Below are 18361 nucleotides of genomic sequence, written 5' to 3' on the forward strand. Positions count from 1 at the left end.
GAAAAAGGAAAGAGAAAGAAGGACGGGAGGGAGAGAGAAAGGAGGAAAGAAAGGAGAGGGGAAGAAAGAAAGGGAAAGAAGGAAATGCTAGTTTCACTTATATTGATGAAGCAGGAAAATTAATTTTATTAAATGTTGACTCCTGAGTACATTTGTTTTTGATATGCTGGGTGATGAAGTTGGTACACATAATCACTCCTGTTGTATTCCAAGGTATGAAGGTTGTTTTGTGGAAAAGCATTTGTGGAATTGTTTGAATTGTGAGTTGAACTAGCCATTTTTTTTGTCATGGAACACCATTTTACTTGAAAGAACGACAATCTGTGGATATTGAGACATAGGTAAATGGCAGGGGTTTTCTCAAAAATGAGCAAAGTGAGTCTAACACTTCAAGGAAAACAATTGACCAAATTTGTTGCCATTGATCAACTCTGGGCTTTCAAACAAACATAAGAATTCTGGGAGAATTATATCTGCCTTTGTGAACTTGACAACTTCCCACACTTAAAGATATTCTAATGAGGTTGTATTCGTAAACATAATATATTGATATTAAACAATGAAGTGTGTTAACATTCAGAAAGCCTGCATAATACAGTGGCTCAGTATTTCTCAAATGACCAGTACAAGATAAGTTCAAGATAAAGTAACGAATTTTAATGTAACAGAGTATGAAAAATTCATTGATATGCTGTCAGAATCCATATTTTGCAACTAATCTTTTAGAAACTGCTACTTGGTGAGTTTGGGTATAGTATCAAAGAAAAATATCCACAATTATTTGAAGAAGGCTTTGAAATATTCCTCTTTTTTATAATTATGCATCTGTGTGAAGCTGGATTTTCTTCAACTATTTCAATCTTTTAAAATTGAATGGAGGAAAAAAAATTGAATGGAGAGCAGATATGAGAAAGAATCCAGTTGTCTTCTTAATATATGGCTTAATGCCATATATTAAAGAGATTTGCAAAAATGTTAAGCAATGCCTTAGCAACTAAACAACAACAAAACAATGCCATCTTCTTACTAATTTCTTATTTTGAAAAATAAAGTTATTTTTCTTAAAACTTGTTGTATATTTAGTATATAATGGGTTTATTTTTAAATGAATTAATAAACAGTTTGAAAATATCTCAGTTTTGGGACTTCCCTGGTGGTGCATTTGCTAAGAGTCTATGCTCCCGATGCAAGGGCCTGGGTCTCAACTAAGAGTTCGTGCGCTGCAACTAAGACATTGTGCAGCAAAAAAAAAAGAAACTCAGATTTAATTTTTAATATGGCAAGTATCAATAGCTATAACTCACATAATTAAAAAAAGCTCTTTGAAGTCCTTAATAATTTTTTAGTGTAAAGGGTTCCTGGGACCAAAAAGATTGAGAACACTGAAACAGACGCTTAGTATAATCATTTTATTGTGTGTTGATCTTATGAAGAAAGTTGCTAACATTAAGGATGCAATGAACCTTGTTATTATTTTAGATCATATTGACATTTTTTAAAGGCCCCCTAAGTAATATAAAGTAACAGAACTGTGGTATTCAAAATATGCCATTTTGGACAAGTCAAAGCCTGTGTTTATGTTTATATTTTTGGCCTAATCTAATGCCATAACAGCCCCAAAATTTATAGTGAAAAAGCTCAGGAACTTTTAGACAAGCACTGGAAAACAGATTTCCAGATTGTTCTGACAGAGTCTTATTATGCTGAACGCCAGAGGGCTGAGCTGCTTCAAATGTTTGCAGAAATGATTTCTTTTTTAAAAGTAGCTCTGTCAGCGGGAGAACAGAAAAAGAACAAACTTGCTGAATGAGGATGGTTTGAAACTCCTGTCATAATTCTGTAATTGGCATTCCTGCTGCAGCTAGGAGAAGCCTAATTGTGTGTGAGATCTATAGGGCTGTCATCTACATCTAATTCAAAGTGCTGATGTGAGTCATTTTTAAGTTCCAGTGCAAGTATGGGGCTGGTTATGACCTTGTCTGTGTGCTAAATCTCTTCAGTCGTGTCCAAATCTGTGTGACCCCATGGACTGTAGCCCACCAGGCTCCTCTGTCCACGGGATTCTTCAGGCAAGAATACTGGAGTGGGTTGCCATGCCCTCTTCCAGGGGATCTTCTGACCCAGGGATCTAACACGCGTCTCTTATGTCTCCTGCATTGGCAGGCAAATTCTTTACCACTAGCACCACCTGGGAAGCCCTGATTATGATCTTGTTGGAGAGCAATGACCATGTGAGATGTTTTGTTTCTTCTTTCCTGCAACAGTCAGCCTCAGTTACCTAATCTGAGAACCGATCACAAGGCTACTTCATTATGTTCCACAAACTTATTGTCATCAGCACCAGACTACATGTATGAAATTCTTTGGAGAAATTAAAAGTATTTAATTAGATTTACTTTTTTATAACCATATTCTTAGACATTTTAGTATAGTGGTTTTGGAGTTAGACTAGTCCAGGCTTCAATTCTGGCTTTGCTGCTGATGATCATGTTAACTTGAAATGAGTTTCTTTAACCTGTGTGACCCTCAGTTTTATCTGTGGTAATACTTAAAATAATACTTATCTCCTGGGCTACCATGAGGATTACTGAAAGTAAAGAGCTTATTACAGCACCTTAACATAATAAGTATGTAGTAGATGATAGCTGCTGTTATTAACAATTACAATAATAATTACACTGATGGTAATTTTATACCTTAATGATAGAAGTTAGGAGAGACTGAAGCTATCCTATATCTTAGTCCCATTTACTAGCAAGTTCTTTGAGGCATAGAGACACTTGGGTAATGTTGGTATCATTTAAGGACATAGATAAGATTCTTGTCTTCTCTTGACCATTTCAGTTAGTTGTCTGAACAGCAAGGAAAAGAATGAGGTTGGACAGCTGGAGGGAAAAATATTGTGTCCTCAAAAGGCCATATTTAAAAGATGCTTATTTTTGTTTAGTAAACCTTTTCTGGGCAGTGTCAGCAGCTGTTCAAGGAAATGAGCCAGTGGAAATGTAAACTGGTACAATTTTTTTGTCAGGCAATTCAGCAATATATATTAAAGATCTTGAAAATATTCAATCTTTAACCCAGCATTTCTATTTTTTAGGAAATTTTTCTAAGGAAAAGATATAGGGATCTATAAAAAGATTTGTGTTTATGGATGTTTGTCACAGCATTATTTTTTTAATACAATAGTGAGTTAGAAACAAAAGCTTAACAATAGAAACTGCTTAAGTACAGTATGCCCTAGTTATAGAATGAAAGAATATTCAACTACTAAAAATCATGTTGGGTACAAAAAGCTTAGCCAGTAAACTAAATGTGTGAAGCTTCTGAGTAGAATACTATCAAGTGGTGAGGACTGTGATAAACTGGAAATTTTGTATAATACTCTATAGCATTAAAATTCAAATAATAAAACAACACTATTTGGTTTAAAAAAAAAAAGATGAAGTCTGAATTCTGCCCATACATTTACCAGCTTGAGATACCTATAGTTGAAGAATATCAAAATGTGGGAAAATATTCATGATATAGTTTAAAAAACCTTTTGTTATATTCAAGTATCATTGATTTACAATGTTGTGTCAACATCTGCTAAATGGCAAAGTGATTCAGTTGTACATGTATATATATGTGTGTGTGTATATATATATGTATATATATACTTTTTTCATATTCTTTACCATTACAGTTTATCACAGGATATTGAATATAGTTCCCTGTGTTGTACAGTAGGACCTTGTTGTTTATCCCATCTTTATGTAATAGTTTGCATCTGCTAGTCTCAAACTCTCAATCCCATTCATACACTGCCTCCCCTTTGGCAACCACTATTCTGTTCTCTATGTCTGTGAGTGTATTTCTGTTTCCTAGACAAGTTCATTTGTGCCATATTTTAGATTTCACATAAAGTGGTATTATATGGTATTTGTCTTTTTCTGACTTACTTCATTTAGTATGATCATCTCTAGGTCCATCCATGTTGCTGCAAATGGCATTATTTCAATGCATGGTATAATTTTAGGCAAAAACAAATAAGAAAAATAGTGTCGATAAGGATGATTCCAATTTCTTTTAAAAACATGTGTTTTTATAGACATATCGCTTTCCTGTCTGTTGGTTGGGCTCATCTATCTGGAAGAATATTTGCCAGAACAACAATAGCAAACAGTTACATAGACCTTACAATGTGCCAGTGATTGTTTTGAGTACCTTGTGCATGTTTAACTCATTTAACCTTCAGAGCAAAAATAGGTCCTATCACTACTCCTGTTTTACAGATGATAATGCTGAGGCACAGAGAGATTAAGTAACCTGTTCAAGGTCACACAGTTAGAAAGTAGTAGAGGTGGGATTCAAGCTGAAGCAATAGAATTTGGGCTCTTAACTGCTATGCTCTATTAACACAAAAAAGTTATCACTTCTCTGAGATTTGTGTGTGGTTTTTATTTTATTTTTTGATAGTTAAAATTTCTTCCATAATAAATATGTATTTTATAATCAGAAAAAGCACAATATTTTATTGAAAGTATACCTTTACTGCCTATGCGTGTGCTCCTTCTGGCTTCTCCAATTACTGTTCTCTACTAATGAAAATTAGTCTGTTTGATTTGCTGGCTGAAACCTTAGGCCCTGAGGAAATAAAAAATAGGACAGGTAAATTTTATGGAGGTGAAAGGAAAAGCATGTCAATAACAGGTTCTACGGGGCAGCAGAAGAGCGTTGAGCAAGAAAGAGTAAGATTAGGTTAACAAGGAGTGCAATGCAGGTGGCTATTGCTGGAGGAAAATTTTGCTTGGGCCTGCCTCTGTTACCTCATCTAAAACATGATGTTACATGGGGAATTCCCTGATGGTCCAGTGGTTGAGACTCGGAGCTCCACTGCAGGGGGCATGGGTTTAATCCTGGGACAGGGAAGTGAGATCCCCACACTCCCTGCCACAGGGCGAAAGGATAAACAAGAGATGTTACAGTGCTCTTCCATATCACTTGAAATTTTCATTGATGTATTTAACAGGAAGTCATTAGATCCTTTCTTGCTAGGCACAAAAAGCATATAAAGAGGACTTCCTGGTGGCACAGTGGATAAGAATCTGCCCGCCAATTCAGGGGACACCGGTTCTATCTGTGATCCAGGAAGATTCCACATGCTTCGGTGCATCTAAGCTGGCTCACCCCAACTACTGTGTCTGTGCTCTAGGGCCCAAGAGTCCCAACTACCAAGCCCACATGCTGCAACTGCTGAACCCCGGACACCTACAGCCTGAGCTCCTTCACAAGAGAAGCCACTGCAGTAAGACGCCTGAGTACCCCAAGGAAGAGTAGTTCCCACTCACCACAACTAGAGAAAGCCCGCACATGGCAACAAAAACCCAGTGCAACCAAAAATAAAATAAAAATAATAAATAAACAAAAAGAGTGCATAAGGAATCTATAACTTGGTAAGGGAGATTAAGGCATATAGTACTAGAAAATGGTCATTATAGTTTAGACACTATGAACCTTGAGAGGTCAAAGTGGGGAGAGTTTTATCATATTTTTCTAGCTTTATTGAGGTATAATTGATATATATTCATGTAAATTTAAGGAGTACAAGCTGATGACTTGATACACTTAAATGTTGCAAAATATTTACCACAATGAAGCTAGTTAACACCTCCATCACCTCATTTAATTACCATTTGTGTGGTGAGAACACTTAAGATCTACTCTCTTAGCAACTTTTACGCGTACAATACGGTATTGTTAACCATAGTCACCAAGCTATAGAGCTGTACATTAGATCTGCAGGGAGACCTTTATTTTTCAAAATCTTTTAGGGCCTCTGTGAGCTGTTAAGCACTGTTCTTGGTACTGGGAAGATTGTAAATGGTGAGAAAAAGCCAGTTCCTGCTCTCGCTCAGCTTACATTTCCACGTTGAAGACAAAAATAATTGTAACAGCCTAATATATAAAGGCACAGAAAATGAAAGAAAATGCTCTAGCTCACATTATAACCTGGCAAGTCAGAATATAAAAAACATATAAACTACCACCAGAAAGGAATAGTATCGATCATTTTTACTTATTAACATAGTGCAAAATCTTAAATATTAGCAAATAAAGCCAATAGTGTATTAAAAGAATAATCCATCATGACCAAGTAGGATTTATTCCAAGTATATAGAATAATTCAATATTAGGACATCTATAAATATAATTCACTAGATTAACATGCTAAATATGTATCTATTCAATAGATGGATAAAAAAGATTTGATAAAATTTAACAGCGATTCCTGAATAAATAATAAAAATTCTTAGCAAAATGGGAATTGAGAGAAAAATTCTTTTTAAAAAAGCTTATTTATTTTAATGCAGGATAATTGCTTTACAATATTGTGTTGGTTTCTGCCATACATCAACATGAATCGTATCATAGGTACACATATGTCCTCTCCCTTTTGAATCTCCCTCCCACCTCCCACCCCATCCCACCACTCTAGGTTGTCACAGAGCACCAGGCTGAGCTCCCTGTGTTAGATAGCAACTTAGCATTAGCGATCTATTTTACATAAGGTAACATATATGTTTCAATGCCACTCTCAATTTGTCCCACCCTCTCCTGTCCCCACTATGTTCATAAGTCTGTGGAATAGAGAGAAAAATTCTTAACTTGATAAAGAGTTCTTAGTACATGCAGAGACATTATACTTAATAGTGCAACTTCAGAAGAATTTCCAGACAAGGGAATTCATCGCTACTGTTCAACATTCATTGGAAGACAAATACGATAATGTGAGAATAATACGAGGGATACAACCTGTAAAAAAAATTGTTTTTATTTGAAGATGATATGATGATCCACATAGACAAGAAAGTAAATGGGCAAACTATTAAAAAATTTATTTTATTCAAGTATTGTTGTTGTTTAGTCACTAAGTCATATCCTACTCTTTGCAACCCAATGAACTGCAGCACACCAGGCTTCTCTGTCCATTACCATCTCCCTGAGTTTCCTCAAACTCATGTCCATTGAGTCAGTGATGCCATCCAACCATCTCATCCTCTGTCACCCCCTTCTCTTCTTGAGGTATAGTGGATTTACAATGTTGTGTTTGCTGCTATATAGTAAGTTATCAGTTTTATATATATATATATATATACACACATATACATACATACATACATACATATATATATATGTCTCACAGAAGGCAATGGCACCCCACTCCAGTACTCTTGCCTGGAAAATCCCACGGATGGAGGAGCCTGGTAGGCTGCAGTCCATGGGGTCATTAAGAGTCAGACACAACTGAGCGACTTCACTTTCACTTTTCACTTTCATGCATTGGAGGAAGAAATGACAACCCACTCCAGTGTTCTTGCCTGGAGAATCCCAGGGACGGGGGAGCCTGGTGGGCTGCCGTCTGTGGGGTTGCACAGTTGGACACGACTGAAGCAACGCAGCAGCAGCATGTATATATATACACACATTCTTTTTCTTGTTCTTTTCCATATAGTTTATCACAGGATATTGAATATAGTTCCCTGTGTTATATAGTAGGATCTTGTTTATTAGTTTGCATCTGCTAATTCCAAATTCCCAATTTATCTCTCCCACCTCTTCCTCCCCCTTGTCAGTTGCAAGTCTGTTTTCTTTATGTCTGTTTCTGTTTCATAGATAAGTTTTTTGTATTATATTTTAGATTCCACATGTAAGTGATATCATGTGATATTTGTCTTTTTCTTTCTGACTTCCTTCACTTACTATGATAATCTCTAGGTCTATCCATGTTGCTGCAAATGGCATTATTTCATTCCTTTTTATGGCTGAGTAGTACTTAAATAGGCAAACTACTGAAACCAGTCAGAGCTGGCTGACAAGATCAAACATGCAAAAATAATAAATGTTCCTCTAAACAAGTAGCAACCACTTCAAAAATTAAATAAGAAACAAAATTCCTTTCACACCAGAAATAAAGGTATTTAATATATAAAAATCCAATCAAATAAACTAAATCTATATAACATAATAATTTTAAGTGTGCAGTAAACACTATATTCAATGGCTCTTTCTCCTAATGTGGCTTCACCCAGGTACTCCTGGGAATCACAAAACTTTACACTAGGCCAGATGATCTTGTTAGGATTTACTCTGCTGGTTACTATAGTGCGAGCTGGGCTCTTTAGAACTTGCTGCTGCCTGCTTAGTTCCTTGTGCTTAGTTTCACAGTGTCTGTTGAATCAGGGACACAGTTGAAAACTGAATCCTAGAGTCTTGCCAAACCTGTTTGATTTAAACAAATAACTCTTTGAGCAGAATGCTTATGTACAATCATCTAATGAAAACACGAGTATCATTGAATATTACCTATTATCTAAAAACTTAATTTTTTAATCTAAAGGAATTCAAGTTAAATTTATGATTCAATTATTTGGATGTTTACATATTATTTTGGCTGCTTCAGAAAGCTTTTTTTTCTAGTATTTTCCCCTGTATTAAAAATGTCTGAGAAATTCTCCTGTCTTGGCTTATATTAATTGGCTTATATTATTATTAACCATTTTAATAATTTGAATTCACCAAATTAGTTGAAGAAGTTTCTTCGCTACTGAAATCTCTCATGATAGAATAGAATTTATATATTTCATAGTGAAAGTAAAAGTCATTCAGTCGTGTCTAACTCTTTGCAACCCCATGGATTATACAGTCCTTGGAATTCTCCAGGCCAGAATACTGGAATGGGGAGCCTTTCCCTTCTCTAGGGGATCTTCCCAACCCAGGCATTGAACTCAGGTCTCCCACATTGCAGATGGATTCTTTATCAGCTGAGCCACAAAGGAAGCCCATTGGGAAGAGATAAGGAAAAGAAATACTTATAATTTGAAATTTTAAGAAAATGCACTTTTTCTTAGCACTTATTCCTTCAGCACTGGAGTATACTAGTAGAGTGAGTGAGTGAGTGAAGTCACTCAGTCATGTTCGACTCTTTGCAACCCTGTGGACCTACCAGGCTCCTCCGTCCATGGGATTCTCCGGGCAAGAACACTGAAGTGGGTTGCCATTTCCATCTCCAGGGGATCTTCCCAACCCAGGGATCGAACCCAGGTCTCCCGCGCTGCAGGCAGATGCTTTAACCTCTGAGCCACCAGGGAAGCCCACCAATTACAAAGAATCTTCTTTGATGAAATTGGAAATGTCCAGCTGATCACTCCTTCCTTTGTACCACTGCCTACCTTTTACATATCTCTATACTATCACATGCTATCACAACTATTTATTTCCTCTGCCTCCCCTACAGAGGATAAGAATAATGACATACTATTATATTCCCAGAACCAACCTAACAGGGTGCCTATCACATATAGAAGGCACTCAGTACAGTACAATACATTTGACTTATGATACAACACAATATATTTGATTTACATTATCTGAAGCCTGAAAGTTAAAAGATTATTTTAGCAGGAGCACATCACATCATTAATGGCACACACTGTATATGCATACACTATAGCTTTTTTATAATTTTATAAAAATTATAAAATATTTTAAATGTAGATAACATTTGAATATGAATATACTTTTGACTACAATTTGCAGAAACCCAAATGGAATGAAGTTGAGCAAGACAGGAGGATGTGTTGGTTCATACTGCCAAAATGAAGAAAGGGCAGGAGCTGAGTTGTTCTCATAGCTGACTGGCTCCAAGAGCTTGGATATCATCCAGAATCTCCTTGTTTCTTTCTCTTCACTTTTTTACCTCTGCTTCTTTCTTTGGGTTGTCTTTAATCTTTTTTTTTTTTTTGTCTTTAATCTTTTAAGTTGCTGTCACCATATTTCAAACATTGCCTTAAGTAGCCTTTATGACCTCATAACCTGTGAAAAATCCAACTAAAAAATTCTAGGGAGGGAATTTGGGTTGTGTCCACTTTGTGTTAATCACTGAGGTCAAGGGGTATGTGATGTTATGTTTGAAACAACTTGGATCAGGAGTTCGTTTCTACGGCCAGCAAAGTGAAATACTATTATTGGCAAGTCCTTCCAATATCACTTGGTTGCAGTTGGAAAGAAAAGGTTTCTCAATGAAGATAAGTACTGCTATATTCAGACAAAAGAGTAAATAGTCATTGCATGGTCTATGACATACTTTTCTTCCACTATTCCTTCTGATCTTCTTCCTTAGTAAAAGAGTTTCTCATTTTAAGTTGGCAAATGGTCATCTAGAATAAATAATACATTTACATTTATGAACTTGCTTTGCAGCTAGGTGTGGTCATGTGACCAGGTCTGGCCAATAATGTAAGCCGAAATACTGTGCATGCATGCCTGCTAAGTCGATTCAGTCGTGTCCGACTCTTGCCGACCTTATGGACTGTAGCTCCTCTGTTCATGGGATTCTCCAGGCAAGAATGTTGGAGTGGGTTGCCTTGTCCTCCAAGCGATCTTCCCAGCTCAGGGATCAAATCTGCGTCCCTTGTTTCCCTTCCCTGGGAAGCCCATAGTTGCGTGCAATGCCTAAGAAATGTTCTAAACGTATGGAACATGTGCTTCTTCATTTTTTTCCCTCCTCCCTTTGGAGAAGGAAATGGCAACCCTCTCCAATGTTCTTGTCTGGAGAATCCCAGGGACAGAGAAGCCTGCCAGGCTACAGTTCATGGGATCTTAAGAGTCGGACACGACTTAGCGCGATCTTTCTTTCTTTGAGGAACACAGGAAAGTTTTCACACAAGGTCACAGTGCTCCAGAACTCTCCAGATCCCCTTGCAGCCCTATAGAACTCTCCCCCCTCTGCTTCCCCTATATTGGTTTGTTCCAAATATGAACACAAACCCCTGACCACATCTCCTTTTCCAATCACGTAATGTTTTTCCACCAAATAAGTTATTTTAATCATATTAACAAATAGCACCTAGAAGATTAAAATGATCTTTGAAACTATAACATAAATACTACAATATAGTAAAAATAAGACAAAATTAATAATTTAGCTGACATCATGTTTATCAGTACTTCTATTTTGACTGCATTGAATATCACAAATTTAACGAAGAGGGTAGTACTATACTAATTCCCTTTGATACAGAATTAATTTTTTGGTAATTTTTTATTGGAGTTTAGTTGCTTTACAATATTGTGTTAGTTTCTGCTGTACAGTAAAGTCAATCAGTTATAAATATATAGTATATATCCACTCTTTTTTAGATTTCCGATTTAGGTCACCACAGATCAAGTAGAATTTCCTGTGCTAAACAGTAGGTTCTCATTAGTTACCTATTTTATACATAGTGGTGTATATATGTCAATTCTAATCTCCCAATTCATCCCACTCCTTCTTACTGCCTTGATAATTTTAAGTTTGTTCTCTGTATCTGTGACTCTATTTCTGCTTTGCCAGTAAGTTCATCTGTTTCATTTTTCTAGATTCCACATATCAGCAACATTATATGATGTTTGTTTTTCTCTTTCTGACTTACTTCACTCTGTATGATAGTCTCTAGGTCCAGTCACATCTCTGCAAATAGCACTATATCATTTCTGTTTATGGCTGAGTAACATACCACTAAGAAGCTTCCCTTGTAGCTCAGTTGGTAAAGAATCTGCCTGCAATGCAGGAGACCTGGGTTCAGTTGCTTGGTTGGGAAGATCACCTGGAGAAGGAAATGGCAACCCACTCCAGTATTCTTGCCTGGAGAATCCCACGGACAGAGGAGCCTGGTGGGCTACAGGGCATGGGGTCGCAAGAGACGGACATGATTTAGAGACTAAACCACCACCAATATACCATTGAATATATGTACCACTTCTTCTTTATCCATTCCTGTCATAGATATTTAGGTTGCTTCCATGTCCTGCCTATTGTAAATAGTGCTGTAATGAACATCATACTGTTCATGGGGTTCTCAAGGCAAGAATACTGAAGTGGCTTGCCATTCCCTTCTCTGGTGGACCACATTTTGTCAGAACTCTCCACCATGACCTGTCCATCTTGGGTGGCCCTACACAGCATGGCTCATAGTTTTTTTCATTGAGTTAGACAAGGATGTGGTCCATGTGATCAGTTTGACAAAATGGGTGAGTCTGGATCAGTCTCTTGTGGGGTCAATGCTCCTTTCTCCTGGGTCCTGGTGCACACAAGACCTTCTAGAACTAACAGCCAAAAAAGATGTCCTTTTGGGACTGGAATGCAAAGGTAGGAAGTCAAGAGATTCCTGGAGTAACAGGCAAATTTGGCCTTGGAGTACAAAATGAAGTAGGGCAAAGGTCAACAGCATTTTGCCAAGAGAATGCACTGGGTCATAGCAAACACCCTCTTCCAACAACACAAGAGAAGATTCTATACATGGACATCAATGTATGGTCAATAAATGGTCAATATAGAAATCAGATTGATTATATTCTTTGCAGCGAAGGATGGAGAAGCTCTTACAGTCAGCAAAAACAAGACTGACAGTTGACTGTGGCTCAGATTGAAGAAGGAATTCACAGGGCCTGGACTCCATCTCAGGCCTGTCCATGCTGGTCGTGCGCGGCCACCTCTCCAGTGGACTCTGAACTCTGCGCTTAGCACCTGTGGGAATGGCAATGGAAGGATAAAACCCCCTCTGGGCAGGGGAATCTTGAAGATCACATCACTAATCACCCCTGCCTCCAGACAGTATCTATCTGAATGTAACCACAGGCTTATCAGTTATTAACTGGTTGGAATGTAACCGCGGGCTTATTGATTATTAACTGTTTGAACACATAACACGTGAATGATGGGGTTGTTGTGATTGTATTTACCCTTCCTTTGTAAGCCTCAAGGGATTTGGGCTGGTGGGTTTGGACATGTACACATGGGGTATAAAAGATTTTCACAAATGCTGGTCAGGGTCCTTGGCTAAGAGGAGACTCTGCCTTGGGCCCGCCGGTGTAATAAACTGCACTCCACTATCTGCATTGTCCTTCTGAGTGAGTTTGTTTCCCGGAAAGCGTATCTATAACATTTGGTGCATGGGCCGGGAAACTCCTCACTTTGAGGAGACAGGTCTCATTTGAGGCCACCCCGAGGCTTTGTAGCTTGAATATCCTAGGGGGGGAAGGCACCTTGCCCCTCTGGAAGGATTCTGCTTCTCAACGCCCGGACCTTTCACGTCAGCAGGTAGTGGAGGGCAGCAGCTGAACTGAGCGCTCAGGTGAGGAGGAACCCACCCAGCAGGGTGGAAGAGGGGGCCTGATCACCCCCCTGGGAGGGACTAGAAGGAGCAGGGACCCACCGGAGCCTGGAATAGGCAGGCGGCGATTGCTTGGTACACAGGTCGACAAGCATGCTAGGGTTTAGGAAGGAAATTTGTGAAGGTCATTTAGGAGGTGTGTCCACGCCGTCTCGGGGAAAATTATTACCAAGCGATCGCCAGGGGATTTTTAGGATAGGAAACTGGTCCTTGTATGCTCGTATTCTGCCCTCCCCCAGGAGGTGTCCTGTCTGCTGTGAAATTCTTGACCCCCTCGGAATTGTTAGGCTAGAAGGAGGGGGATACAGAAGTGAGTATGAATTGGCTTTTCCGGAGATGGCCTGGGACATGGGATATTTAACCCATCTGTGTTTTCATCCGCACCTGATCAAGCCCACCAAGGCAGAACGGACTTTAAGGGAGAAACAGTCTTGGACCATGTGATGTTCTGGTTCAGCTGTGCTGACCGGCAGGTGGACACGCGGATCCCCCTTCTCCCTCTGGGATCTGGCAGGTAAGGCTCTTCTCACCCCAATTAGGAAGGAGGCAGGATGGCAATTTAAATGTCACTGAGTGGAAATATCAGAAGTACATAGGGTACTGAGAACTTCGTAGACAGAATGAAAAGGAAAAGTAGAAGAAGGTCTGAGAAGGTAAGCAAGATGGGGGGAAGTGAATCTAAGCAACATGATTAAAAATTTAAAGAAGGGATTAGGAGGAGACTATGGGGTGAAGATGAAGCCTAACTGCCTCCACAAACTCTGTGAGGTCGAATGGACCCCTATGGGAGCAGGATGGCCACCAGAGAACACCGTGAACTTAAACACAGGAGAGCCAGGACACCTGGATCAATATCCATCTATTGACTCATGGCTAGGGTTAGCTTGAGACCCTCCTACTTGGACAAGGTTCTGGATCCAGAAGGGAAAGGGAAAAATATTAATGGCACAAAAATTGACTGATGATAAAAAAGGAAATTCTACAGGACATGCCTGCCTCCCAGTGCTTCACCAGGATCGGAGCTCGCCTTAATGCCCGATCCAGGGCCAGGTGAAGTTTCTGCAACAGCCACTGCTCCTCCGCCAGCTTTCCCGGAGTTCGTAGAGCCGCCATTTGGGCAGGCTCCGATCCCGGTGACAGAAGCCTCTGGCCAACACTTCCAGGATCCGGCTCCAACCAAACCGCCCAAGCTATACCCGCCTCTCCCAGTGAGTACTGACAACGGAGGGAATGAAAGAGAACAGACAAGAGACTTACAGTGCAAGCTGCTGCTCTGGGAAAGTCTATCTCGGGCCCTCCGGAAAACCTCATCTGCCCCGGGGACAGGACAGTCCTTCAACCGGTCCCAAGGGAGGCCCCAGCCTGTTACAGCCAAACCAGTGTGCCGAGGTTTTGGCCACTGGAAGAATGAATGCCCTAAGGCAAGGAAGGAAGAGGAAGCTCCCGCAATTGTGGGGCTTGCTGACTTGGAAATTAACTAGGGCTGCCAGGGCTCAGAGATATCAGGTCCCTGAGAGCCCATGGTAACCGTAAAAGTGGGGGACCAAAACATTGACTTCATGGTGGATACAGGAGCAGAACTGTCGGTAGTAACAAAACCTGTGGCACCACTGTCCAAAAGACTACTGACGTAACTGGGGTATCAGGAGAAGAGATGATTGAATCGTTTTGCCAGCCCAGAAAATGTCAGATGGGGGTGGAGGGCACCAAGTGATTCATGAACATTCCTGAGTGCCCAGTACCCCTGTTGGGAAGAGACTTGCTCTCCAAACTAGCAGCACAAGTGACTTTCTCCCCTGAGGAGAGGCCCACCTTCTGGATGGACTATGACTTATTTGCCCTCTCTCTCAGTGCCAATCCAAGATGAGTGGAGGTTGCATGAGCCTCTGAAGGCAGAACCGGGTGGGCCAGAAAAGCATGAGAGAGCTAACTCAACTATTCCCTGAGGTCTGGGTGGAAGACAACCCCCCCCCCCCCCCCAGGCTGGCTGAACATCACGCCCCAGTGATAATGGAACTCAAACCAGGCACCATCCCGGTTAGAGGGCGCCAGTACCGCTATGGATGGAGGCCTGAACCAGCATATTGCCCGACATCAATCAATTGAAACAAGCAGGCATTCTAGTAGAGTGCCAGTGGGCTTGGAATATGCCAATCCTGCCAGTCAAAAGGGAAGGAGGACAGGACTATAGGACTGTACAAGATCTCAGGCTAGTCAACAAGGCTACTGTGACTTTACACTCCACTGTTCCAAACCCCTATACCTTACTTAGCCTCCTCCCACTGAGGACTAAAGTTTACACTTGCCTAGATCTCAAGGATGCCTTCTTCTGCATACGCCTCGCCCCAGCGTCACAGCCCATCATTGTCTTTGAATGGGAAGATCCAGTGGGGAGCACCAAACAACAGCTCATCTGGACTCCCCTACAAGGGTTCTTAAACTCCACAGCCATCTTTGGGGAAGCCTTGGCTTCTGATCTGGACTCATTCCATCCGGTAGAGCATGGATGTCAGCTCCTACAATACGGGGATGACCTGCTGCTGGCTGCCTGAGACCAAGGAAAAATGCTGGAAAGGAATAAATGCACTGCTCCAGCTGTTGATGGAAGCAGGTTACCCGGTGTCGAAGAAGAAGGCACAGATCTACAAAGAGGAGGTAAGGTATCTGGGGTTTGTTTTAAAGAAGGGCTCAAGGTTCCAGACCCTAACTGGATCCTATATACTGATGGCACTAGCCTGATAAAACAGGGACAACTGCTGTCAGGTTAGCCAAAGAGGAAGGGGCCAAGACTGAAAAGAGATGGTGGGAATTGCCAAGTGGAGCGACCCACCTAGGCCATGCTGCCTGCTCACAGGTTAATGCTGCCTCTCGGGTATTCAGACAAAAACCTCTGGGTATTCAGCTGAAAGGCACACTGCCCGTTGAACACCTGGGAGTGGACTTCACTGAAATGAAACCTCACCGACACTACCTTTACCTGCTGGTCATGGTATGTACATTCTTGAGATGGGTAAAAGCTTTTCCTACCTGGACTGAAAGAGCATCAGAAGTAGCCCGGTGCCTGCTTAGGGAAATAGTCCTACCAGCATTGGATCAGGCAATGGCCCAGCTTTTGTAGCTGATTTAGTACAACAAGTAAGCAAAACTTTAAAATGGAAACTGCACACTGCATATAGGCCCAGAGTTCTGAGATGGTGGAATGAACCAACCGGACACTTAAAGAGACTCTCCAAGTGGATCAGAGAGACTGACTGCTCCTGAGTGGACTTGCTTCCAATGGCTCTGCTCAGGCTCAGGATGACCCCACAGTCCCAAGGCTATTCTCCATACGAAATTGTGTATGGGAGGCCTCCTCCCATAATAAAACAGGCGTCAACAAATTTGCCTCAGGTAAGGGGGGATAGGATTTCACAGCAGATGGAACTGGGTAAGGTAATAAATCAGGTAACTTAAGTTTGTACAAGAAAGGGTGCCGTTCCCCTTGGGGAACAGATTCATGAGTTTACACTTGGTGACCAAATGTAAAGACTGGAAACATGATTTGCTAGCCCTTTGGTGAAAGGGCCCTTTCGTTATTCTAACTACCCCTACTGCAGTTAAAGTTGCAGGTATTGTCCCTTGATCCATCACACCAGAGCGAAGAAGGCATACCACGCTGACCCGGAGGACGCCGAGTGGACCACCCAGAAGGGCCCCACCGACCCACGGGAAACCAAGATCATTCTGAGGAGGAAGAAGAAAACGAGGTCCCGGACGAGCCCTCTACAGGATGGAGCTGGGTAAACAACTCCTGCTGCTCAGCCTCACCAATGCAGTTCTGAACCTGACCACTGCTCCTGCACAGGACAACGTCTTCATCTCATGGGCACATTCTTACGCGAACTTCCACAACTCCAACTGTTGGGTATGTGGGGCTATGCCCTTGTCAGTAACGGACAGACTCCCCTGGTGGGTATCGCCACTCTGTTCCTCTCTCTCACCGACCATAACCTTTCTTTGCTCTCCTGCTGTAAGAAGAAGCCATCAATGGGCCAGGGACATAGGGTTACATTTAACATGAACACCAGCCTTACAGAGATAACAAAGGCTTATACCTCATATATTTAAATTAAAGAGGAAAAGGGCTCTCTTACAAAAGGGGGACAGGCCTCCCGGTACCTTGAGCAATACTACCAGGTTTGGGATGAATATTTCTGGATGACTCCTGAGAAAGGACAGTTGATTGCCCCTGCTACTATTTGCTGGGAACAAAAAGAACAGAAAGTTGGATTTGGAGACTGTCCCCTAGACTCAAAAGAATTAAAATATATGGGTTATTTGTCCCCTGAACAATGTAAACAAATCTTGGAAGTTACCTATCACCCCAATCAGTCTGCTCAGTGGCCCGGTTCCGACTGGAAATATAATCCTGGAATCCACTGGGTAGCCCCCAATGGGACCCATTGGCTCTGTGGGCTTAATTTATGGCCATGGTTACCAGTTGGCTGGGTGGGGCATTGCACATTAGGATTTGCTTTCGCCCATGGCAGTATTAAGACTAGCCTACACCAGCTTCCAGTAAACCTGTCTTATCTGCATGCAAGATGGACATGATCCATGTTCCAATGGTATCACTATCTTGCTGCCTTGTTTGTACCCTCTGTAGGGACAACGGATATCATGGTTAAGGTAGAGGCCTTAACTAATTTCACTAAACAGGCCCTCTTAGACAGTACTAAAGCCATTCAAGCTTTGAATGAACAGATTCAGATGAGGAAGGCAGTAATTCAAAATAGGATGGCATTAGACATACTCACAGCAGCCCAAGGAGGGACTTGCGCCATAATTAAAGTCAAATGTTGTGTGTACATCCCTGACCTGTCTGAAAATGTATCTACTGCCTTGGAGAATATGCAAAATCAAGTGAAAGCCATGTCTAATGAAAATATTCCCTTTTGGACTTCAGTCCTCTCCTGGGTAAAGGGAGACTGGTGGAAAACCATTGTAACTGTTGTTATAGTAATCTTGATCATACTGCTTTGTGGGCCCTGCTTCCTACAATGCCTTGTGAATTTTGTAACCCAGAGGTTGATAGCATTCTCTCATGTGGGTGGCAGGAGGGCTAAGGTACAATATATTCCTATGAATGATGCTCATTATGGAAACTAAGAGCATCAAGAGGGGGAAAT

The sequence above is a fragment of the Cervus elaphus genome, chromosome 20 (genome assembly GCF_910594005.1).
Source record: "Cervus elaphus chromosome 20, mCerEla1.1, whole genome shotgun sequence".
Lineage (NCBI taxonomy): Eukaryota > Metazoa > Chordata > Mammalia > Artiodactyla > Cervidae > Cervus > Cervus elaphus.